Source organism: Felis catus, chromosome B3 (assembly GCF_018350175.1).
Source record: "Felis catus isolate Fca126 chromosome B3, F.catus_Fca126_mat1.0, whole genome shotgun sequence".
Classification (NCBI taxonomy): Eukaryota; Metazoa; Chordata; class Mammalia; order Carnivora; family Felidae; genus Felis; species Felis catus.
Genome location: NC_058373.1, coordinates 131,704,018 through 131,729,816, shown reverse-complemented (window position 1 = coordinate 131,729,816; position 25,799 = coordinate 131,704,018). Strand labels below are relative to the sequence as shown.

The 25,799-nt window shown below is 47.5% G+C and overlaps 1 protein-coding gene across 3 annotated transcripts in view; it reads left to right on the top strand.

Moving 5' to 3' along the window:
* KCNK10 (potassium two pore domain channel subfamily K member 10) overlaps positions 1-25,799 on the top strand; it is a 130,159-nt gene that overhangs the window by 30,769 nt on the left and 73,591 nt on the right. The window contains exon 1 of one of the 3 annotated variants that reach the window (XM_023255918.2): positions 22,759-23,970. The exons of the other annotated variants lie outside the window; for them this stretch is intronic. The gene's annotated coding sequence lies outside the window, so the exon portion shown is untranslated. Of the gene's footprint in view, positions 1-22,758; positions 23,971-25,799 lie in introns of those variants that run through there. 3 annotated transcript variants of the gene reach the window in all.

Genomic DNA, 25,799 nt, shown 5'->3' with positions numbered 1-25,799 from the left:
CACGTCTCTGTATCTTCTCTCCCTCTCTGGTCTGCTACATAAATTCAGGCAGTGTGACTCTGACAGACATCAGGACAGAGTGGGAGGAATGAGAAATGAATGGCAGGGCTGCGGCATGGGAGACGGGAGAATGACGTCAGTGTGTGTACCTGGTGATAAAGTGAACAACAAAGTTAGCATGATAGCAGCATCTATTTATTGAGTGTCCTACCATTGCCCATTTCAAAAACGCCATTTTTCAGCTTTATTGATTTATTCATAACTGACCAATAAAATGGTAACATGTTTAAATTGTAAAATATTTAAGGTGTGCAACGTGGTGACATGACATCCGTATACGCTGTGGAAAGATTTCCACCGCTGAGTTGTGACATCCATCACCTCACATATTTACACCCCCCTCCCCCCCTGGTGAGAACACTTAAGTTCTACTTTCTTAGTAAGTTTCAGTTGTGCAATACAGTAGGATCAACTGCCGTCACCATGTTATATGTTAGAGCCTCAGACTTTATTTATCTTACAACCTTTTGCTAGCCTCTCCCTATTTCCTTCTGCCTCTGCTCTGACAACCACCATTCTACTCTGTTTTGAGTTTGATTTTTTTTTTTTTTTAAGATCCCACTTATAAGTGATACTACGCAGTATTTCTCCTTCTCTGTCTGGCTTATTTCACTTAGCACAGTGCTTTCCAGTTTCATCCATGTGGTTGTAAATGGCAGAATATCCTTCTTTCTTTCTTTTTTTTTTTTTTATTTTTAAGAGGGGGGGCATGGGGGAGGGGCAGAGAGAGAAGGAGACAAAGGGTCTGAAGCTGGCTCTGTGCTGAGATCAGAGAGCCCGATGCAGGGCTCAAACTCATGAACCATGAGATCTTGACCTGAGCTGAAGTCAGACACTTAACCGACTGAGCCACCCAGGTGCCCCAGAATATCCTTCTTTTTAAAGGCTGACTAGTATTTCATTGTATGTGTCTATATATCCGTGTATCTGTATCTATATAAATCACATTTTCTTTATCCGTTTACCCATGGAGGGGCATTCAGATTGTTTTCCTCCCATGGCTATTGTGAATAATGCTGCAGTGAACGTGAGAGTGCAGATAATCTGTTCAAAATAGTGGTTTCATTTCCTTCGGAGATAATACCCAGAGGTGGGTGGGATTGCTGGATCATATCGTAGTTCTATCTTTACTTTCTTGGGGAATGTCCAAACTATTTTCCAAGGCGACTACACCAATTTACATTCCCACCAGCAGTACACAAGGGCTCCCTTTTCTCTACATCCTCAACAGCATTTGTAATCTGCTGTCTTTTTGATAACATTCTAACAGCGTAAGGTGATATCTTGTGGTTTTGAGTCAAAGATGCTACTTAAAAAAAATCCTGCAAGATAAGTATTCATTGAGCATCATTATTGCCCTTGTTTTTTGTGTGAACCCGGGGCTCAGAGAGGGTAAGTAATTTGCCCAGTGTCATATAGTTAATAAGTGATAGGAACAGGATTCAGCTTTGGTCCATGGGTCATCAAAGTCCACTCCATTTTCAACATCCTGCAGGGCATCCCAAAGCCTCAGAACATGCAGGGAATTTGTGTCCAATCGGGAGAGGTCACAGAAGCCAACCAGGGTCAGAGCAGTACATGGAAAATTACATAGCATCAGAATCCAAAATTCTGGTGGCAGAATTCCACCAATGTCTTAAGTAATGTCCTCGTGTGCGGTAACCAAGGTGCATGGACTGGATAGACAAAGTTGGGAGGCGGCAGAGGCTCCCAGACCCAGGGGAGTATCTGGCAGCTTGGTGACTTATGTGCTGAGGTTCAAGAATTTATTACTTTACTGTAATTAGACCCCCACAGAACAGAAGTGCTGTTGTAGCTAAGATTCTAGAAATCAGGAATGGGTGTTTTAATAAAGCCCATGATCCCAAGAGCAGCTTGCTGTAGGGGTGAGCTCACAGTCTATAGTTGGGAGTTGATGAATAATTTTAATTATGTTGCTAATATCTGTGGGGATGTTCTGCCTTCAATGGATTCCGTTTAGATTTTGATCTTGTGGATATCTCAAGGAAATTTAAAATGTTTGGTTTATTATTTAGAATCACTGTGTTATTTTTCTTAGACCTATTGGATAGACAAGAGGAATTTTATATATTATAAGGAAGAGTCCTAGCTTTCAAACACCAAAGGTGGCTATTCAAATCTGGGAACTAGGAAGAGGTCTAAGTTGATCACCTAATAAGCCTTTCTGATTTGTTCTTGTGAGGGTAATAGAACAAAGTAGATTTTTATTAATTTAGAGGAAATATCTCCCTTAAATGGTGAGAACAATCGTCTTTCTAATGAGGCATGTAACACAATCACTATCACCCTTGTCATCACTATCTCTGTCATCGGTAATCATCTATTAAGTCCCTAACTACTCTCTGCCTTGTGTGAGGTGTCCTGCAAAGAGGCTCGGTCCCTGTCTTTTCGAGTTTCCAATGTAAGAGCAAACAGATGAAGAAACACATATGAGAAATCCATTGAAGAGAATTAGAGTATTCTGAGTTAGAATAGTAATGAAAAGCGCAGTGAGGAATTGTAACCTGTATCAGGGTATTAATGGTGACTGTATTTAAATTCTTTCTAAAGGCAGAGAGCAACATTGTTAAGACACCAAGAGAGGAACAGTGTTGGGGCAGTGTCCTTGAAGTTGCATGTTAATTGTAGGAGGAGAAGGAGAAAGCTGGTAATTTTTCAGGTCAGGAATTGATGCTAATGGCAACGATGCTGCTGTGATTGGTGCTCCAAAGCTCAGTCAGAACCTCTTTGGGCCTTTGCCCAGTACAGGTCGGAGGCCATTTGTAAGTCTGGATTGATGGAGACATGAGCCTAATGGGCCTAAACACAGTCACTGGATCAGCCAATGTATCTGTTAGGATGATTTCTGTTGCCGACGACAGAAAACCTGGTCCAAATGGGATCCAGCCCCAAAGGGGATTATTGGTTCTCATAACTGAGCAGCCTAGGCAGAGCGCCATCTCGGGCTCAGATGATGCATCCAGGATTGGATATTTCTTCTTTCGTCCATTCTGCATCGCTCTGTTCCTGGACACCCTCCTACCTGGTGGTCCTACCTGAAGGCTGCCAGCAGCTCTGGGCTCCATCCTTCTGGATTCACATCCTTCAGGACGCAGTAAGCTACATTGTCTAAGGCTCAAACAGAAGTCTCACAATGAAATTCTTAGTCCTGATTGGCTTGTCCGGGGTCGGTTACTCATCCTTTTACCAATCATGGTGGGAGGTGGGGATCAAATGCACAGATTGGCTTAGCCTGGGCCATGTGCTTCACTCATGAAGCCTCTGCTGGTCAGTGATGTTCAGCACAAGGGCTGAGATTGGGCGGGAGTGGTTTCCCTAAATAGAGTCAGGCTGTTGCCCCAATGGGGCTGGTCGTGAGAGCATGGATGGGGCAGGGAGAGAGGGCAGATAAGACTGGAAGCAGGGATACCATTTGGGAAGTTACTGAGGTACAGGCAAGGAATCGCAGCAGCTTAGGTAAGAGGCGAGACAGTGGAGACACGGATGCCTGAAGCATTTTTTTTTTTTTTTATTAATGCCGTGTAATTGGTTAATTAAATGGGCTGGATTTTATTGGGAATGCAAACAGCAAAATGGCTTTATTTCTCTTCACCCGTGACTTTCACATTTGTTCTGTTAGGCCAACCCTGAATCATATCCCAGCAGTATCCTATAGCCTTTCCAGGCGTTTCTCAAATAAAATAAAAATAGAAATAAGAATAATTATTTTCAAGTATTCTAAAAACTCCAGTTTAATATAAACCCAAGTACCATCCTCTCATCTAGGTAAAAGCTCTCCTTTCCCCGTAGTTCAAGCCTGGGCTGGGACACCACAGACCAGCAATGGAAAAGGGAAGCCTTGTTTGTTCTCTTTCTCTCTGGGTCCAAACGCCTTCCCTGCTTGCTTTGCAACTTCTGGCTCCTCCGGAGTCAGGTGGCAGGGAGAGGGACGAGGAGGAGGCCAAAATGTTCTACTTAGCTGATGTCCTTCATGGTTCTCTGTAGCCTTACAGGCATCCAAGAGCTTTTGTGGGTTCTTGGAGACCCCCTGTGAAGATCTTCAGACTTTCCCACAGCATGAGTGATGCCCTCCCTGGCTGGTCCCTTATGATGCCCCCTCAGCCTCTGCCCGAGTACATCCTGGGCTATTTATTTATTTATTTGCCCAAATAGATCCACCTTGGGGGGCAGGGCTTTTAATGAAGGCTCTAACCAAGCTATCCCCTCGTCGCACCTCTGTGTCCATTTGGCCCATGAGAAATCATTATGTATCTCTGTGCTGCCCAGCTTGGGAGGAGCGAGCCACTCCTCTGCTGCCCTCTGTCCTCAACCAGGCCAAAGTGTGGGGCCTTGTGTCTGATTTTCCCCGGGCTGTCTTCATTGCACCCTTCCAGGGGGCACCCCCTGTGCGTACTCTGGAGTTAGGCAATTAATGCAGCAGATCTGATTGCTAGTGAATGTCCCACACTCTAATCTGGAACGGCGCAAGGCAGGCCTGTGAAGTGTGCAGCTCAGCAAGCCCGCAGCTGAGGGTCTGAGGTGCCGGGACCCTCTTCCGCCAACCACTGTCATCTCTCTGAGCAGTTCTCTGGCTGCTTCTCTGCCGCTGTGCTCCCCAGTGCGGTGTTTTCTCTAAGAAACGCCTTTTCTCCAGTGAATTCTCTGACATGGGCTGGAAGCAGCAGGTGGTTTCTGAACCAGTTGGACCTCAACTTAGCAATTTCTGCCTAAATAAAGGCTCAGTTTTCCGCCCTGGGGTGTCAGTATAAATCCTGAGGGAACAGGAAAAGCCCCACTTCACGTGGCATTGTGGTAGAGAAACCCTGTCGTCAAATGAAACCTCGCAGGACAGTCCAATGTATAAAGCAGACAGAGAGGGCGACACATGGTGGGTGAGGTGGGGAGCAAGGGCAGGTACAACAGGCTCGCTCCGGGGCACAGCTTGAAAATCACTGTGCCTGGGAAAGCCAGCCGTGGTGCCTGTGGCGAGGAGAGGCTCTCACTCTTTACGGTTCTGCCTGGTTTGCCTTGTTCGTGACTTTTAGGTGAAAACGACGGTTTGTGCAAGTCGTGTGGGAATGAAAATAGTCTTGGTGCTGCCCACTTCCGCTGCAGACGGACCACTGGCCAGGCCGAGATGATGGGCTCCTTTTTAGTGCATAGTTAGGCCGGCTCACCTGCGTCCTGGTCTCCTGACACTGACCTAGAAGCTTCCACACACACCTGCTTTGCGGGTGCCTTTTTTCTGTGAATGAAAAGATCTGCCTCTGAAAATAGCAGCGGCACAACCTGCCGAAATAATTCTGTCACTTTCTTGTGGTCCTGTGGCTTACGCCTTTGTTCCTTGCAGGAAAACCGGCAAGAATTTTCTACAAAGGTTTTTTTCTGTAAAGGTTTCCTTCTTCACACACAGTGCTTTGCAGGTCAGTGCTACTGCATCTGTTTTTCTGAGTGTGGGGCAAAGTACCTAATTTCCCTGGGCCTCAGTTTCTCCATCTGTAAAATTGGGGCAAGAATGAAACCTCCGCCCTGGACTGGACGTAATGCGACTGTGTGTGAAACATACGCAGCCCCTGGCACGGGGCCAGCAGCCAGGACATGTCACTGATGGTGCTGCTGTCCTGTCACTGTAACAAACTACCTTAAACTGGATGGCTTAAAACAAAACGAATTTCCTACCGTATTGCTCTGTAGGTCAGATTTCAGAATTGGCTTTGTGGGGCTAAAATCAAGGGGTTAGCAAGGCTGCACTCCTTCTGGAAGTTTTCTTTTTTTTTTAAATTTTTTTTCAACGTTTATTTTTGGGACAGAGAGAGACAGAGCATGAACGGGGGAGGGGCAGAGAGAGAGGGAGACACAGAATCGGAAACAGGCTCCAGGCTCTGAGCCATCAGCCCAGAGCCCTACGCGGGGCTCGAACTCCCGGACCGCGAGATCGTGACCTGGCTGAAGTCGGACGCTTAACCGACTGCGCCACCCAGGCGCCCCCCTTCTGGAAGTTTTAAGGGAGCACCCTCTCCTTGCCCTCTCCAGCTTCTTGGCTCATGGCCACACCACTCTGACCTTTGCTCTCATCCTCACATCTCCTTCTCTGCCTCTGCCCGCCCCCCCCCCCAATTTATTAGGACCCCTGTGATTATATTGGGTCCATTCAGATAATCCAGAATAATCTCTTCATGCCACATCCTTAACTTACTCACATTTGCCATGTCCCTTTGTCACATAAGGTGATATTTTTACAGGTCCCAGGGATTAGGGTGTGGACAGTCTTAGGGAACATTATTCTGCCTACCACACTGATTATCTTAAAAATTAAGTATCCACAGTGTGCTGGACCCTTTGCTTTGGGCTGGGCATAAACAATGAATAAGATACCATGCTTATACCAAAATAGATAAATGATAATCATGGCAGGTGACACTTACCCTTCACTGTATGCCAGGTGTTATGCTAGGCACCTTAGGGAATTATCTTCAAGTGTCAGCGTAGCATTAAGGGGAAGGTTTTATTCCCATTTTGAGGATAAGGATAATGAACTTTAGGAAGCTTAAGTACTTTTTCCAAAAGTCACACAGCTAGTGACATGAGCCCAGGTCTGTCTGATCCTCAGCTCTACAATTAATTACTGGATTATATATTGCCCCTGGAAGGGTAGATGGGTGTGCCTCTGGCTCTTTTCCTAACAGAGGTGGACAAGTAGCTGCAATTCAGGACCCAGGGCAGAGCTCCCACGGAAGGCCAATGCTACGTCCCAATCATGGTCCAAACCTGCAAGTTCATGGCCCTGACTGTTGGGCAGATATGTTGGTTGCCTTCAGGAGAATCTAATAACATGCATTCATCTTCCCACCGAACTGATCCTTCCCAAGACCATTTATCACTGTGCTAATGGGGTCCTGCTTCAAGCTGAGGCAGTGTGTGAATAGCAGAGCCCAGTGAAGTTCCTCTCTAGTGATGAATATAGAAACCACCTGGTGATTTTAAAGGGCAAAAAGAAGGTACATTCAAGTGAATCTGAGGGAAGCATTTGAATAGTAAAGGCCACGTTGTTCTTGATCTTTGCCAGAATTTCCTTCAGTGGGAATGGAACTTTTACATGAAGGGCACAGGTAGGGGGACGGTTGGCCTCCAGACTGTGTGGTGTTTTAATGAGGCTGACCCAGCTGCTGGGTGCTAGGGTGACCCACAGCAGCTTACCCAGGCCATGTAGGACGGGGAGAAGAGGAAGAAGTTTCCAGAGGGTCTACCCAGGGTCTAGGATGGGGCTGAAGTGTGCAGGTAAGTAAGTGGTGCCTCCCCTGCGCTGAGCGTAGCAAGGAACTTTCCTGGATTCTTTCCTGCTGAAGGGGCAGGCTGTTTGGGGTAGAGTTTGCATTTCCACATTTTCGTTTTCTCCAGAGACAGCTTCTCTCTCTCAACCCCTTTGCCTACACCCCTGAGCTTCGAAGACATTGCATTTTAGACACGTTCACAGATTGGCTAGCAGAAAGATATTTGTTATATTGGGGCAGATATAGTAAGGGTGTCCACACATTCTGACTGTTTAAGACAGTAATTATTTTGAAGTCATTATTTTTTGAAGTAATTATTTTTCAATAATGATGACTGATTAAATGCATCCTATGTGGGATTAAATGTTTGGCTATTTGTAAGACTACGTCTGTAAAATCCACAAATCAGAACAACTCGATGCTGTGGCTGGCTTTCCCTCTTCTTTTCCTCTCTCTCTCTCTCTCTCTCTCTCTCCCCGCCCCCCCCCCCCCCCGCTCCTGCTCTTCCCTCCTCCCCTCACCCTTTCTTTCACTATCTATAGAAGGACTTTGGAACAGAAACTGGGCTCAGAACTTGTGATGGAAAGTTGAATAAGTGCGAGTCCCTGACTGCCAGGGATTTGTGTCCAGTAAAGGGATTCGTTCATTTTATCCAACAGATCTTTGTTGAGCATCTGTGATGTAGCAGGCACCCATCTAGGTGCTGAGATGCAGCGATGAACAAAATACACTAAATCTGATACTCCAGATATCTAGATTTCAGTGGGGATGACACACAGTAAACGAGCAAATAAGTATAGAAGGTGATTTCAGCGGGGCGCCTGAGTGGCTCAGTTGATTGGGCATCCAACCTCAGCTCAGGTCGTGATCTCACGGCTCATGGGTTCAAGCCTCAGGTCAGGCTTTGTGTGGACAGCTCAGAGCCTGGAGCCTGTTTCAGATTCTGTGTCTCCCTCTTTCTCTGCTCCTCCCCCATTCTCTCTCTTAAAAATAGATAAACATTAAAAGGTTTGCTTTAAAAAAAAAAAAAGATGATTTCAGCTCACGATACAGTTTCAGCTGTGAACAAAACAAAGTCAGGCAAGGGGGCTGAAGAGTGACTGCAGGGGGCTGGCTTTTCTGCAGTGGGGTGGGAGGCAACGGGGGCCTCTTTGAGGAGGTGACATGGAACAGAGTGCTGAGTGTTGACAAGGAGCTGCCCTGAAAGGATCTGGGCAAACATGTCCCAGCCAGAGGAAACAGCAAATGCGAAGTCCCAGAGGTGGGAGCTAACTTGGAAACACTGGAAGACCAGTGTGGCTGGAGGGTATTTATGGGGAGCTAAGGATGGAGAGACAGGCGGTGGCCAAAACTGGGAGAACTATGAAAGGGACTTTGGGTGCTCTTTGGAGCGTAATGGGAATCCTCTGGAGGCAAGGGAGTGTAGGGGTCGACTTTACATTTTAGAAAGCAGTCAAGCCGGCTCCTGCTTGGTGAATGGGCTGGCTGGGCCGGACACCCTGGTGCAGCTTGGTGCTTGGACGAGGAGAGGGAGGGATGTGGACCCGGTGGGGGTGGGGAGAAGTGGTGGAAGTCAGTATCCACTTGGAAGAGTTGGCTGGATTGGCTGCTGGATTGGCTGACGCAGCCAGGGCGGGGCAGAACCACCATTAACGCTGGACTTTTCGGCTGAGCTCCTGGGGGGAAGGAAGGGCAATGCCCTGAGATGGGGAATTCTGGAGAAGAGGCACTCTCAGGGTATGCGTGTGGGTGAAAACAAGATTCTTCTTTTAAGTCATGTCTGTGTTAAGTTTGAGAGGCTAATTGGACATCTAAGTGGAGAAATTGGGTAGACTGTTAAATCCACAAGTGCTGGGGAAAAGGTCAGTGCTGGGGATGAAGATGTGGAAATCATCTGTCAGAGGCACAAGGAGCAAAACAAAATGTGGGAGGTGTACTCGTGGCTTTAGAAGGACGTCATTCTTGCTCTAGAAAACGTGGCGATCTAAATTATGTCAACAGTGAGTGTTGCCTGTGCCAAGCACCGTGCTAACTGCTTCACACAGATGCTGTTTGGCAGGGCCCGCGCCTTGGAAAGCAGCCCTGCTGCGCTGTGGAAGATGACCCATCCTGGGACCAGATCGCTGGATTCAGATCCCAGCCCTGCCTCTCGCTGGGGGTGTGTGTGTCCTTGGGCAAGTTAATTTAGTCCTGTGCTTTGTTGGCTCATCTGTAAAAGAGGGTAATACTAGTACCTACTTCACAGAGTTATTTGGATATTTACATGAGTTAATACCTGTGAAGTACCTGGAATAGAGCGCGGTACCTAATAAGCACTCAATACATGATAGCGATTTTATTTATTTATTTATTTATTTATTTATTTATTTCCGAGTTTTTATTGAAATTCCAGTTAGTTAACGTACAGTGTAATATTAGCTCCGATGATTCAGCACTTATATGCAATAGTGGTGTTCATCACTATAAATGCCTTCCTTAGTACCCATCACCCATTTAACCCCCCCGCCCCCCCACCGCCCCTCCAGTAACACTCAGTTTGTTCTCTGTAGTTAAGAGTCTGTTTCCGGTTTACCTCTCTCTCTTTCCTCCTATGTTCGTTTGTTTTGTTTCTTGAATTCCACAGGCGAGTGAAATCATACGGTATTTGTGTTTCTCTGACTTACTTCACTTAGCATAATACTCTCTAGCGATTTTAGTGTTAGTATTTCTTGTGGTTGCTCTGTGTGGTGCATTTCAACAGATGAAAGAATAAGGTGTGTTATAATTAGAGTATTGTTTTGGAGTCTTGTTTTGACCTGTTTATTAGTCAGTGTATGGTGTGCTTGGGTTGTCTTCCAGGTTTGTGCCATGATTCCATTTTATGAACAAGCCCTCTACTGCAATATGTATTAAAATCTGTTTCTGTTCCTGTTGCTGTATAACGAACCACCCCAACTTACTGACATAAAGCAAGTATTTGATTATACTCGTAGATTCTGCGTTTAGGAAATCAGGCAGAGCTCATTAGGGATGGCCTATCTCTGCTCCACGAAGTCTGGGGTTGGGGGCTCACTTGGGAAGGCTTTGGGGATTGATGGCGTGTCGGGAGCAGTGGAATCAACTAGGGCCGTCTTCACTCATGTGATGGTAGTTGGTGCTGACTCTCCGCTGGGGTCTTAGCTTGGCCGTTGGCTAGAGCACCAACACAGGGCCATGCCGTGTGGCCTCTTCTTGGGGCCTGGTTTGGGCTTCCTCACAGCATGGCAGCTGGGTTCTCAGAGTGAGTGTCCCGAGAGAACCAGGAAGAAGCAGTGTGGTCTTTTATGAAAGTTTCGGAGGCCACACAGTGCCGCTTCTGCCTTAGTCACAAGCCTGTCCAGATTCAAGGCGATGGGGCGTAGATTCCATCTCATGAGAGGAATATCAGAACATGCAGGACAGGAGATGTTGTGGCCAGTTTTGGAAAAATACAGTCTGTCTTGAGGCTTAACCAGGAGGCCAATTATGAGGCCAGTTGGCTTAAAGAATCCAGAGTACTTCTAAATTTTGGATGTGCTCTGAAGTGAGGGTCTCATTTCTTTATTAAAGGACTTGATTGCTCTTGGCCTTTGTTGTACTGGAATTTTGGTTTGTTAGAACTGGTAAGCTCTCATTTACTTAAGAAACCCCGATGGAATACTGACTCTGTGCAAGACCCTTACTGCTGTCGGGGCAAACCAACATACCACAAGGAGCCTTGTAGCCACAAGGTGAATATGAATTACAGTTGGCTTTCAGTTAACTGGTCTCTGGAGAGGAAGAAAGCCAGTGACAATCCCTAATGATAGTTACAATAAAACTAGTCAAAACAAGACACAAAATGCATTTAATGCAAACGTATTCAGTTAGCATTGTAGTCAACGTTCAGGAACACATTTCCCATTGTACAGACCTTATCTAATGCATTAATTATTATCACAACTAGCAATTCTTAAATACTGCATCCATTCAATATAGTAAGGCCCCGAAGAGTATGATACCATTTAATTTGCAGTGTAACCCCCTGAGGCAGTTTCCTTTTTCTAGAGAAGAGAGAGTAGTGGAGAGGGTAAGTGACACAAGCTGGCATTTGTACCCAGACCTTCTGCTCCCACGGTGTATGCTGAAGGTGACAGGACAGGTTCGTAGAAAGCTGGGACTAGAGCCCACATTCTGGATATTCCCTTTGGTGCTTTTGCTTCCAGATTCATGGTTTTCATCCATGTTCCATGAGTCTTTGGGGTCCTAAGGAGGTCTTGGGACTGAGTGTAGAGATTGAGAGGGAGGTAAAGCTCATATGACTTTGGGCCCTTGTGAAAATTCCAGCCATTACAGCTTGCTTTGAGATTATATTATATTGTTTTATACCATACTATACTACACTATACCATCCTATATAAAACACAGTGTACTATAAAATAATATAACATTTACATGTATTTAATATTTAACATATTATGCTTATACTACATAATATAATATACAGTATTCAATATCCAAGAGTATGTGGGGTAGGTGAGAGGTATTCTGGCTTTTAGAACAAAATCCTCCCTTCAAAATTTCTTTTAATGGTTATTTATTTTCGAAAGAGAGACTGTGAGCGGGGGAGGGGCGCAGAGAGAGAGAGAGAGAGAGAGAGAGAGAGAGAGAGAGAGAAAGAATCCGAAGAAGGCTCCAGGCTCCAAGCTGTCAGCACAGAGCCCGACGAGGGGCTTGAACCCATGAACCACAAGATCATGACCTGAGCCGAAGTCAGACACTCAACCGACTGAGCCACCCAGGCGCCCCTAAAATCCTGCCTTCAAATGGAATTTTACATCTCTATCTGTGTCTATATTGTTTCTACCTAAAGTTTGAATTTCATTCAATTCAATTGAATTTCCACTCAAAATTCAAACTTTCAGAACAAAACCTTTTCATTTGAAGGAAGTTCAGTTTGATTCAGATCTTACCTTTGTAAGGTTTACCTGAAGCCTTTCCTTCAAATGAAAGTTTGCATTTATAGGTATAATTTCCACTTAAAGTTTGAATTTTATTCAGTTCAATTGAACTTCTCCTTAAAATTCAGACTTTTAGAACACAGCCTTTCCTTGAATTGGAAGGGTTTCGTTTGAAAAGTTTGAACATCTCTCGTCTGTTCCACATCTTGTCTCTTTTTAGTGCACAGATCTGGTCCGTAAGTGGTACCACAGTTATCCTAATTCCAGCCTCAAGATCTCAGTCACTAGCTAAAGTCTTCTCTGCTGGCAAGAGGTGGGTTAGCATCTGCTATGGAAAATAACCTTTAAAGTGCCCCTGCAAGCACAAATCCATAAAACTGAAAGTCATAGGAAAGGGAGAGAGGGTTTATCCAATTTTTAAAAGACTTTTGAAAGTGTGATTTAGATCTTATGTCTGTTGGGTTATCCTGACTGATTTAGTATGTAAATAGGCCCCAGAAAGAGTGATCTTACCGTAATCTTTGTTTTCAGTTTACCTTTTCATACCAAGTTTTCTTGACGGAACGTGACTAAAAAACCTTAACGCGTGATAATCACCTTTAGCAGACTGCAGAGTTGGATAGAAGTATCCAGCAATTGTTTGCTTGTGATGAAGGAAATGTGAATTTTCTGGCACAAGAACATTTTTTTTGGCTCATGTCCAAATTGTAGGGTGATTACAAACTTGACAGAGCTTAAGTAGGCCTTAAGACGTAGGGCTGTCGTGTACGGCTGTGCAGGTTGTGTATTGCACAACTGTGAATGGCATTTCCTGGAGTTGTGCAATGTGGCAGTCCTGTCAGGAGGTCATGGATTCCAGCCTCTGTTGATCCTGAAGCATGAGAGGGCTTGATGGTAGGCTTCAAGGTAGTAAGAATAAGAAGATACTGGGGGCCTGGGTGGCTCAGTAGGTTAAGCGTCCAATTTCGTCTCAGGTCATCGTCTCGAGGTTCGTGGGTTCGAGCCCCACGTCAGGCTCTCTGCTGTCAGTGCGGAGCCTGCTTGGGATCCTCTGTCTCCCGCTCTCTCTGCCCCTCTCCTGCTATCTCTCTCTCTCAAAAACAAATAAACATAAAATTTGAAAAGAAGCTATCATGTGCTGTGATTTACAAAGGAGTGCCTCTCTGTACCTTCAGTGTTCTCAGTTTAGGGCATTCCTGGCGAGTGCCTAGGAATAAAATAGGAGTTGGTTTGAGATACTGTGCAGCTGTACTTAAATGGAAGATCCTGCCGAGAGATGAAGTTCACCTTTGTGCTGGTGATTGAATGGCGGCTGCTTGCTCATTTGTTTTGGGGTGTGCCCACAAAGTAGGTGTCTCCCATGCCTCAGCTTTTGCTCTCTGTTCCTAGTGGGTGAAATCCAGTCCTGAACACCAAGGAATGAGGTTTGGGATTATGGCAGGATTTATTAGTACCAAATCGAGAAACTCAAGTTAAATTCTAGAGTGAATACAGAATCGCGGGCCAAGGTGCTCTTTCAGAGAATTTTTTGTAACTGAGCATAAGGGTAGCAGGGGGTCTTGAGGGAGCATGGGTTTTAGGTGCACACGGGGTGCCTGGGTGGCTCAGTAGGTTAAGCATCCGACTCCTGATTTCGACTCAGGTTGTGATTTCACAGAATCTCCCTCTCCCTCTCTCTCAGCCCCTCCCCTGCTTGTGTGCTCACTCTCTTTCTGTCAAAATAAATGAATAAGCATCTTAAAAAAAGGCTTAAAAATGAAAAGAATTAGATGGACACCAGGCTTGTATCCTGGGTCACTGCCTGCCTTGGACAAGGTGCTTAGATCACCCTCTAGCTGAGGGTGTTACAGGATTAGCTGATATTTAGGATGCCCTTTAGGTAAAAAAAGATCATATTACTGATTTGCGGTGTAATTTGGTATAATTATGCAATAAACCTCTTCCTTGGCTTCATATATTCAGAGCATTTATAGAAAGCCTACCACGTTCAGGTGCCATGTGCTAGGTACTGGGTGTATAAAAGCAAACCAAATAAGCAAGGTCTCTGCCCTTGGAGTTGATGGTCTCCCCCCAGGTGCTGACCTGGGCCGGTGGTGGGGGAGGCAGAAGGAGGGCCAGAGGTGGTTTCTTGGTCTCCTTGGAGGTAGAAATGACAGAACTCTGGGAGAGCAGGAGGAACAGGGAGGCCGAAGTGAGGTCGCCTCTTGGGATCTGGCCATTTGGCTTGAGCAAACTGGGTGGGTGTTAATACCATCCCAGGAGAGGAGCCTTCTTTTTTGACTGGTTGGTGATGGAGTACAATTTGGACAAACTAAGTGTGAGATGCAATTGAGGTATGCCAGTGACTTGCATATATGAGGCTGGAAGTCAGAGCACAGGTTTTCAGGAGCTGAAGTTTATTCTTAGAAGAAAGGGTCCCACAGTCCCCCTGCCCCCACAGTCCAGGACAGTTTTCCCAAGAGGCCTTCTCCTTGCGAATGCTTTTCTCTCTTTTCTGACCCCCGCTTCTATCAATGAGCGTTGCAATGCCACTGTTTGGGTGAAGGGCTCCCGCAGCTACTGAATCAAGGCCTGGGCCTTGGCCTTGAGCATTCCAAAGCCCACGCTCTCTTGGAATATACACAGAGCTAGGTTGGCCCCTCGAGTGGTGGCTACACGGCCCTCTGTGTAGTCCATGAGGATGAATTTGAGATTGTCTTCATTAAATATGTGGTTTCTGTTCCAGTTGTAAGTGGCCCAGATTTTATGGTGATGGCCGTGGTGACCCAGATATCAGCATCCCTGTAACCCGAGCAGCCACCCAGAGTTGCCTCGTTCTTCTGGACACCTCCAGTGCTGGCTTGGCTTATCACCTACGACGCAGCATGCCTGCGACTCTTGTGACTTTGGTGCACTCATCCCTGAGTTGCCTCCTGCCGGCCTCTGCCTGCTGCTTCCCTAGGCATAAAGATCTGGGAGTCGTCGGCAAGTGGGTGGCATCTAAAACCTTCGCCCCGAAAGAGATCAGTCATGGGGAGGATACAGAGAAGAAAGGGTGCAGGGATGAGCCCTGTGAAAGTCCATTATTTACACATTTTTAGGAAGAGGAGCCTGTAGAGTGGATTTAAAAAGACCTCACCAGACAGAATGGAGGCACACCTTGAGAATGGGGTGTCAAGAGGCCAGAAGTGGGAGCATTTTAAGGAGCAAGGCCTTGTGTGTGGAGTTCTGTGGGAGGCCAAGTCGAATGAGGCCACGGTGTTGTGACCTGGATCTGGCAGGGTGGAGGGGGTGGGGGTCCTGTGAAGAGCTAGGGTGCTAGGGGTGGGAGCCTGCTTGTTTTTATATGGCTTTATGATTGGTATCACCCAGTGTAGTACTTACCTACATTTTTGGTTGGTTGTGTTGGGTGGTTGATGGTTGTGTTCCTTTTGTCCCTCTGACTTAGGGTTGCCAGATAAAGTGCAGGACACTCCGTTAAATTTGAATTTCAGAAGAATAATTTTTTCGAGTATAAGTATATCCCAGAGATTGCATGGGACATACTTACCCTAAAAATTTTTTTATCTGAAATTCAAAGTTGACTGGGTGCCCTGAGTTTTTATTTGCTGCACCTTCCAGTGTACGTCAAGTTGTACGCTTTAAAATGGCTACAACACGGGCGCCTGGGTGGCTCAGTCGGTTGGGCGGCCAACTTCGGCTCAGGTCAAGGTCTCGTGGTCCGTGAGTTCGAGCCCCGTGTCGGGCTCTGTGCTGACAGCTCGGGGCCTGGAACCTGTTTCAGATTCTGTGTCTCCCTCTCTCTGACCCTCCCCCATTCATGCTCTGTCTCTCTCTGTCTCAAAAATAAATAAACGTTAACAAAAAATTAAAAAAATAAATAAATAAAATGGCTACAACAGTGAATTTTATGTGATGTGAGTTTTAGCACACTCTCAATTCTGGCAACCCTATCCTAACTAGACGGTCATATGGAAGCTACCATATGGTCTGCTTCTGGGTTGAGTCTCCAGGACCAGTAAGAAATGCCAGCCTCCAAGGACCTTTCTTTCTGATGATAGCTACTGCTTCCATTAAGTTCCCTTAGAGCACCTCACAGAGTGCTGAGCACATAGTAGGCAGTCATCCAACAATACGAACTGCATTCTGTGCTGTGGTGAGTGTTAGCTGTTAGTGGAAAAGCATGGAAGGACACTACCCTGATACCTGTGAACTGCTTTGAGAACGTCATGAAATGGGCCTCGTGGGGAAGTTTTCAGTGAATTAAGTGCTGTGGCGCTTTTGGCTGTGTTGGAGGAACCAAGTGCTATCTCCATGACATATCTAATTCAGCCCTGTGGCTGTGAAGCAAATGGCTTTGCTGAATTCAGCACCTCCCAGTAATAGCAGCTTAAATGCAGCTGGCATCCGAGGGGCCATTAAGAATCTTGAAATGGCAGGGAACTCTTGGAAATGCCCACGAATTCCAAGATAGCTGGGTTGTGTCACTTGCGCTCTTAATTCGTTATGACACTTTCTATGCCCTTTTCCTCCTCCTTTCTATGAAGTAGAAGACTCCTAACCGAAAGACTGTATTTCAAATGATCCCTTTAGAGGCAACTTCTAAGCAATTAAGTACGGGTTGAATCCAAAGTGTGTGAAGCATTACCTATCAGCTAGGATTTAAAAAAAAAAATTTTTTTTTTTTGTTCAATGTTCATTTATTTTTAAGAGAGAGAGAGAGACAGAGTGTGAGCAGGGGAGGGGCAGAGACAGAGGGAGTCACAGAATCCAAAGCAGGTTCCGGGTTCTGAGCTGTCAGCCCAGAGCTGGACGAGGGGCTCAAACCCGCTCATGTGAGATTATGACCTGAGCTGAAGTCTGACACTTAGCCAACTGAGACACCTAGGCACCCCTCAGCTAGGATTTTCTCTGAAGGTTATATTCCTTGGTTAAAAGCTGAGAACCCAAAGGTTAGGTTTAACTATCAATGAAAAGAATTTGTTTTTCTCTTGTGTTTTTTTTTTCCCCCCTGGGCTTCACCATTTACAAGGACTTTGCATCCCTACTTAACATTTGTTTACCTGGCAAGCTGAATGGAGCACATTTATTTTGCACTAGTTTATTGAGCCGTACTATGTGCCAATATTCGCTAATTTGTATTTTGTTGTAGGTTCTTGAACCGTGTCCTATGGTCCTTATAACCGAGTGGTTCCTTGAAAGGAAATATGGTTTTGGTGACTGCTTCATTGCTACTAACCCATCACATAGAGAGGTTGCCTGCGTAACAGGTGTGGGTCTAAGGATCTATGAGAAGGTGGTAACATGGAAGAGGAATTTAACTTCTGTAAATGATGCCAAGGCAACCTTCTGTGCACCCTGCTTTATGAGCTCTTTCTTGGGGGGCAGTTTAGGGACCAGCAGAGCAGATGCCAGATTTCCTCTTGATCCCTGCAGGGATCTGTTGGCTGTCTGACATTTCGGGTGCCTTCTCTTGATCCTCGAGTGCTGGGCCTTTTCTGAATGACACGGGAGTGGAGGTGAAGGTTGCCCCTCCCAATGCATCCATCTTTTCACCTGGCGAGCTCCTGGACACCAGGGTTCTGCTCTGTCACCGTTTGTCTGCTGGTTCCTGAAGCACGAGACACTTGACCAACATTTCTTGAATCCCTTTCATGAACATGAATTGAGCTCTTATTATATGCTGTGCACTGGGATTGGGATATGGAAGATTTAGAGGCAAAGGGTCCAGCGCAGGGGGCACCTAGAGGGATCTACCCTCTAGCAGGAGGGATTATTACAGAGAAAGGACTGCAGATGTTTGAGGGTTGGCGTGCCATGTTGGTTTGGCTAGAAGGTCCAGCTTACATTCAGCATCGTCCTGGTTGGAAGATTCCCCTGGAGCCCGGGTCAGCCCTCGGATCCCCTCGGCAGCAGGGATCTCTGGCTTCATCAGACCCCCAACTTAGGTGTGCTGGTTTATTGAAGAACCCCCTCCCTGTCTTTTTAGATCTGCTTCCCCAATTTCTCAGTAAGTCCTTTGATTCCTTGAAGACTTCACTAATGAGAGCTATTAATAGTATTTGCAAACACTTCTCGGTCTTCAGAGGAATGGATTGCTACCTTTGCTACACCACTGTCTCCCCAGCCTCGTGAGGAACAACGTGGGCATTCTTTTCCCTTTTAGGCTTTCTCCCTTCCTCCCTCCTGCACTCACTCCCAGCCTCCGATGGCTGCCTTTACGGCGAATCACGGAAATGTTGCTGATGTCAGCAGCACCGATACTGCATTAGAGGAGCCACTCTAAGGGGGAATTATCCAGAGGGTGATGCTAAGAAGCAAAGCCATTTTGCGAGGTGTTTTGTGGAAACCGTTTTCTCCCTTGCATGGATCTCGTTCATTTCTGCGACTTAGGAGGCACAGTGAAGGGAGAGCCATCTGAAAATGTTTTTCCTATCCCAATTTTTTTTTTTTTTTTTTTGTAGGAGGTTTTAGTGACTCCCAAGCAAGCCGGGGGCACTGGGCGGCTGCACTGGAAATGCAGGCGGCTGAGGCTGCTTGCAAAGCACAATGTACTGGGGCGTTGGGACTCCCGTCTCAGTGACCCTGCGACAAGGGCAAAGCGAGGGCACAGCTCATCCTACATAAACAGTTTGTTCTTAGAAAAATATAAATATAAACCAAAGCCCATGCTAGCTGTCCACAGAACGCGCCGTTCAAATGCTTTCCCCAAAAAATCCTTTTGTAAAGTAGAGAGCTGTCTTGCAGGGGATTGTTAGATACAATTTCAGGTTTATGTACAGGAAGATACACCTCACTTCTTCATGACGTTTGTCCTGACAGCTGTCTCTGAGCAGGGAGACAGGGAAGCTTCCTGGCTGGCACCGAGAGCCAGCTTGGGAAGGAAACCAGGGGGTTTCAAGTGGCAGCAATCCCCGAGGCTGTTCAATTTCCCAGCGACGCCCAGCAGCCTGGATCTGGTCTCCGAGCAGAGAGAAGGAGTAACAAAGAAGGGGGTGGCTCCAGGTGGCTCCAGGAAGGGACAGAAGGAAAGGGAGTTGAGTCTATTAGCTGAAGAGTGAAGTGTTGAACTTGGCATCTAAGCTGGGCAGGGAAGGAAGAAAACACGGGACGGGCGGGGGGCACGCTAGACGGTGAGAGGTAGAGGCGGGACGTGTTATGGGGGTAATTATGTGGAGAGAGCCAGGTGGATAGGATGCTCAGGTCAGAAGTGGGTGTCTTTACCGGAGTATCTCTGGAGCAGGGACATTTCTTGTGAGGACGGCGTTCGGGATGTGGCCATAGGAGGAGGCCGTCGTAGTGGAAACCATCGGTGCTCCGCCAGCTCTTCCAGATCCGTCTTCCCTGCCCTGTGCACCCCTCCTCCAGAGTCTGTGCACTTCTCCCCTTGTAGCTTGTCCCTACAAAGAGTCCCTTTTCAGGAGATTTTTTTCTTGGTCTACTGGTGCCTCTGGCCAGGATGCTCCTGGGCATTTTTGTCCCATTTCTGTAGCCATGACTGGCTGGGTAAGAGAAGGCAAGCCTAGCTCCCTGGCCTCCAAGTGGGACAAACTTGGAGAAGTAATTGACGCTTCAGGGTTCCTCTGGGCTCAGGGGACAGGGCTTCACCTGGAGTCACACTCTTCCATGGTTTCTCGCCCTTCCCTTCTCTGCCCTTATGGCCTTTTCCTGGAAGTGCTTCCTAAACAGATTGCTTGCAAACCAGTCTTCATCTCGGGATCGGCTTCTGGAGGAACCTGGCTGAAGTGGATTAGAGACGATGGTCCTGGTGATGAAATGAGGGAAATGGGAGGTGTGGGTGTTGGAAAGATTGTCTGTGGAACAACTGAAATAACCAGGAGGAAAGCAGGACCTGGACGGAAGCCTCAGGGAATCAAGGAGAGAAGTCGGCTGTACCACAGCCAGCCACAAGAAGAGGAGGAAGTGAAGGAACCAGAGGGTTTGGGTCTCAAAGGAACAGGGATTTGGACACGAGAGTGTGGAGTGTTATATTTCCGGGACAGTGTGGCCCTGACATTGTGGGTGAGGGAGATTGAACAACCTCTACCTGAATGCCACAGTCGGAGGACAGGGTCTTCCGGGGAAGCCCAGGTGTCAGTGAGGAAGGTGGAGGAAGGCTCCCTGAAGATGCTGAGGAAGTAGGGGAGGTCTTCAGTCCTGGTGGCCCTGAGGTGTCTTTGGAAAGGTTTGGGATGGAGGAGGGAAGTTTGGATCAGAGCAGACAGAGCAGAGAGTAGAAGAGGGATTAAAGCTACATTGAGGGGAATCAAAGCTACAGGGAGGCTTACATCCACTGGCTTACTTGGCCGTTGCTCTTTTCAAAAGAATTGGGTTCTTCAGCCTCCTGGTAGGTGGTGGTTTGGCAGCCTGGACACTGAGTATGGAGCTTGCGATGTGCTCCTGGCACATAGTTGGCATGCATTTGTTGTAAGTGAGTGAATGACACATCAAGTTTCTAAACGCCCCTCCCCTTTCATCCCCGTAAAACATTCGTGCACTTACCACCTCTGTATTTTATGCTCTGATAAATTTGGAATTTCTCAAAGTACCTCCGGCTACTTCCATCACCACCATTGGGGGGTAGGATGCAGTGAACACGTTTCCCAAGGAAAGGGAGTTAGGCATGGGGTCATGGACTTAAGTCATAGGACCTTTCTACCTCATGGGTTAAGACATATTTTTCAGTTTTGCTTTCCACTGTGGATCTAGAAAAAAGAATTGCTTGGGTTGGTACAACTACTTGTGACCTACGTGCTTGAGACAGCCAATACCCAAGGGAGTTTGCTGGGGTCAGAGGGCAGCATGTGGAGGGTGAGGCAGGGCTGGGGAAGTAAGACGGGCCTGAGCACGTGGAACATTGGAGGCCACGTAAACAGCTGTGGGAGTAATTGTGCGGTTTTAAGCAGGAGCGGGACTGGAATTTTGGAAGGACCCCCTGGCTCCAGCCTGATTGGGAAGAGTCCCCTTCATGGAGCCCAGTGAGGAGAGGTAATTGCTGTTGACAAAACACCTGGGAAAGGCAAACCTCTGTCTTGAAGGAATGGGCCCTGAAGATGGTGTGTAAAAGACTTGGCCCCAGGGTAAAGGAGATATTTTGGGACCTGCAGCAGCGGACATTCTTTTTAATCCGAAAGGTAGGGGAAAAATAATCTTTTATTTATTTATTTATTTATTTATTTATTTATTTATTTATTTGTTTATAATTTTTTTTTCAACGTTTTTTATTTATTTTTGGGACAGAGAGAGACAGAGCATGAACAGGGGAGGGGCAGAGAGAGAGGGAGACACAGAATCGGAAACAGGCTCCAGACTCTGAGCCATCAGCCCAGAGCCTGACGCGGGGCTCGAACTCACGGACCGTGAGATCGTGACCTGGCTGAAGTCGGACGCTTAACCGACTGCGCCACCCAGGCGCCCCAATAATCTTTTTTTTTTAAAGTGCTTTAGTTAATTTAAATTATGGAGGAAAAAACGTAGAGCAAGAGACAAAATATGTTCTTCATGAAGCATTTTGGACCTAGACAACAGAACCCCAGCTGGGGCCGCGTGCCTTTAGGCCTTGACCAAATGAGTCAAGACAAATGGGTCCATCTCACCAGCATGGTGGAGTGTGGGGCCTGTTGGAAAACCACAAGGTAGGGAGCCCCAGATCTCGAAGGAGGAACCGGGCAGTGGGAAGTGCCAGGGCTGTCGTGGCCAGCTCGCATGGGCAAGGAGGAGCTCTGGTCCTGGGCTCTTCCTCGTCTTCCTTAGGAATTGAACAAATCATGAAGAGCTCTCCTTGGACTATTTATTGTCTGAGAACACCTCGACTCTGGATGTCTGTCTGTGGGGGGACGGAAAATACTATAGTACTAGGACTGCTCATACTACCAGATTCAATGAATTCTGCAGTCGGATCTTCTGTTGGGCAAGTGTGTGACATTGACCTCATAAATGTTGGTGCAAGGCAAATTTATGGATGGAGGCGTGAATGAATCCAGGAATGGAACAAATTAGAAGTAAGAGGATCTCAGCTGCCGGCAGTGTGCTGAGCTCCACACTGAGACACAGAGCGGAGAGGAAGGACATCTGATTATACTGGGGGTGGGCAGTCGGGGAGGACTTCCTGGAGGTGGTGACACACAAAGTGAGTTTTGAAGTAGGAGGCGATGCCGGCCAGATAAAGAGTGGGGAGGAGAACGGTATCGGGAAGCAAGATGGCCCAGAGGGCGGCATTAGCAGAGCTCAGCACGCAGGGGTCGGTCGGGTGCTGCTGGGTTTGGCTGGGGCGAAGGTTGCCTGTGGGGGCGTGGCAGCGGGTGAGGCTGGGGAGACCGGCAGGCACCAGGTCCTGGAAGGAGCCTGCGCTTTTTTTTTTCTTTTCCCCCACCCTCCCCGCCCTCCCACCCCCCTCAACCCTCAGTTTGTTCTCAGTTTTTAAGAGTCTCTTATGTTTTGGGAGCCTGCGCTTTCTTTGCATCACTGTGGTGTCTTCAGAGGGGCTGAAGCATGAGGTCCAAGCGTTCAGAGTTGCACCCGGGAGAGCGCCATCTGGCTGCCATGTGGAGGATGGATTTGAGGGGACAGGACCGGAGGCTTTCTAAGTGATTCCGGTGAGAGAAGACAGAGCCTTGCCCTAAAGAGAGAGGCGAGGACAGATGTGAGTCAAGGTGGCAACATGTTCTCGGCTCCCTTCTCCCTCCCCTCCCCTTTCTTTCAGCCTGGTTTCCTCTAGTCTTGGCTCTCTGGCTCTAAAGGTCCTCAGAAATTTCCCCATGCCTTTTTCTTCCATCTGGAAAGAAAGCTTGGGTGTTTCGAGAGGGCTAGGAGAGAGAAATAATTAAACCCAAAGGGAGAGCCTTTGCTTTGGTGGCATTTGGGGGACAGGGCTTGCTCATTTAATGTGTGTAGATGGAGAGTCGCTGCATTCTTACCAGGACCAGCTTGACCAGCTTTAAGGCACAGCCATCAGATGGAAGCTGGGAGAACGAGGTTTGGCTGTTGGGGCGTCTGGAGTCAGAGCAAACATGCACATCCCGTCTGCTCTTCTTAGAGGATGGCAGAGGTGAAAGCAGCCTCTGGGACAACTGCAGGCAGGTGGGGCTCCCCATCACCCCTTCCCTCTTCCTGACACCCACCCTGTGCACTACCCCCAGGGAAGCCTTTTGAGGATTCCAGACTGAGCTTCCACCTGGATCCCTCCGGAAGCTCCGAGCTGTCCATGCAGGTGGCCCTGGACCGATTCCAGACCTGGGAGGGCTAGGGGGGAGGGCAGGAGTTCTTTGCTTCTCGCCAGTGTGTTGCAATCGCTTGTACTTTGCCTGGGTCAATAGGCAGAGTCACGTGACTGGGTGACAGCGGACCTCTGAGATGGCCGCGTTCCACGTTTCCAAGAAACCCTGAATCCCATGGATGTCATTTGTTTCGAGCGGCCTGGAGGAGCGGAAGGCATCCGGGGTTAGGGGTGTGAAGACAGATCCAAGGATGCCACTGCTTGGAACAGGCTGGTCAGGGTCACCTGTCAGTGCCTCACCTGTCAAGTGGGGTAGATAATGACAACTGTTCTCCACAGGAGGTTTTGTGACGACGAACTAGGTTCACGCGTGGGTGAGACCCTCGTCAATTTTCCCACCGACTCTGAAGGCAGGGACGTATCTTACTCATTTCTGTGTCCTCAGGACCCAGCACAGTGCCCGGCTGACTCAAATGTTTGTTGACTGAGTGCAAGAATGGGTGATGCGGTAAGTATAGGGCCTGGGAAAGCCTGAAAACTTCAAAACTACTAACAACTCGTTCAACCAAGAAGGAGCAGATTTGCACACGTGCTCCCATGTCTACCCGTGTTTCGGTAGAAGAATGGGCAGATGTTTATGAGGAAACCTTTTATCCTTTTCTTTTTTAAATGTTTATTTATTTTGAGAAAGAGAGAGAGTGAGAGTGGGGGAGGGGCGGAGAGAGAGAATCCCAAGCAGGCCCTGCGCTAACAGCACGGAGCCCGATGCAGGGCTTGATCTCATGAATCATGAGATCGTGATCTGAGCCGAAATCAAGAGTCAGGGCTTAACTGACTGAGCCACCCAGGTGCCCCTGTGAGGAAACATTTTAAAATGAAAATTAACTTACGGTATTATCTTCCAGGCTTTGCCTTCTCATCAATTCTTGGCAGTGTTTTTTGCTGCCAGATACTTGTCTGCGGGAGTCGTGAAGAATGATAGATGGTTACTTTATACGACCCATCCGTTATTGATACGTTTTAGATAAAAGGGCCCTTTCCACCAAGGGAATTTCTTTGGTTCCTATTTTTCTGTTTCCTATGCTCCAGAAGAGGACTCACTTGGAAGTCACGTTATTCTCATTTTAATCCCACCAGCCCCCCAACCCTCCAGCTGAGTCCTTATCGTCCACCTTTCGCAGATAAGGAAACAGAGAAACTAAATGGCGGTCTCAAGGTCACCCAGCCACTGATAGATTTGGGACTGAAGTTCTGGTGTTTACTCCTGGTGATTTGGAAACTCAGGATTGGTGGATTCTATTCAGACTCTGCTCCCAGAGACTGGCCCTTAGCAGAGTGGCATGAGGAACTGGTCTGAAAAAGACCTTTGTCAAGCCCAATTCTGCTGAGCCTCAGGGATGCTAGAAGCCCCGGAAACATCCATGATGCAAGTCCGTGAATGAGTCCCAGCTACAGATGACCCTCGAGCTCAAGGCCGTCATTAGGCTTCCTCCTAATGGTTATCACCTGTCAGTGTGGAGGATGTCCCCTAAGTGGGTTGTCAACCCCTGGAGCTGGGAGGGACTGTGACCACCACAGCACAGTGCCTCGTGCTCATTTGGCATTACACAAATGCTTGTTACTGAGGGTGGTGGTGACTGATGGGACTTTTGTTTATGGTTTGAAGGAATCAGCAACAACAATAACAAAGAAAACAAACAATTGCTCTATGTGAGGCACTATGCCGAGAAATGGAGATCCAACCATTAAAAGACAAGCTTTCAGACTCCAAGGAATTTGTAGGCTCATTGGGCGAGGGGCACGCCAGGTGGGCCTGGAGAGTCTGAGATGACTTCACAGGGGAGGCGGCTTGGAGCTGAGATTGAGGAGGATGGGAGTTTCCCAGGCAGGTGAAGGTGGGGAGGGGGCTGCCGGCCAGAGGAACATCCATGAAGGGGTGAGGCGTGAGCAGAGCACTGCTGTGTCAGAGCACCTGCTCTTGGCTCCTGGGGTGCCAAGCGGTTTCCCGCTGAACACCACTCATCCACGTTGTATGCGCGGTTCGGACGTGCCCACGTCTCTTCCTTCTGTTCTTCATTCATTTTATCAGCGCCTCTTGTGGGAGGCACCATACAGGACACTGGGGTACAGAGGTGAGAGGGTAGACCCGGGGCCTGCCCTCCTAAAGCTCTAAGTCGAGTGACAAGTAAACAGGCTCTATTAACAGCACAGGGCAGTGAGTGTGGGTCAAGAGAGATCTCATCTAGTGGGTGTGTATTAGCTTCCTGTTGCTGCTGTAACAATCTTAGTGGCTGAAAAGAATACATCTTTATTATCTTATGGTTCTGGAGGTCAGAA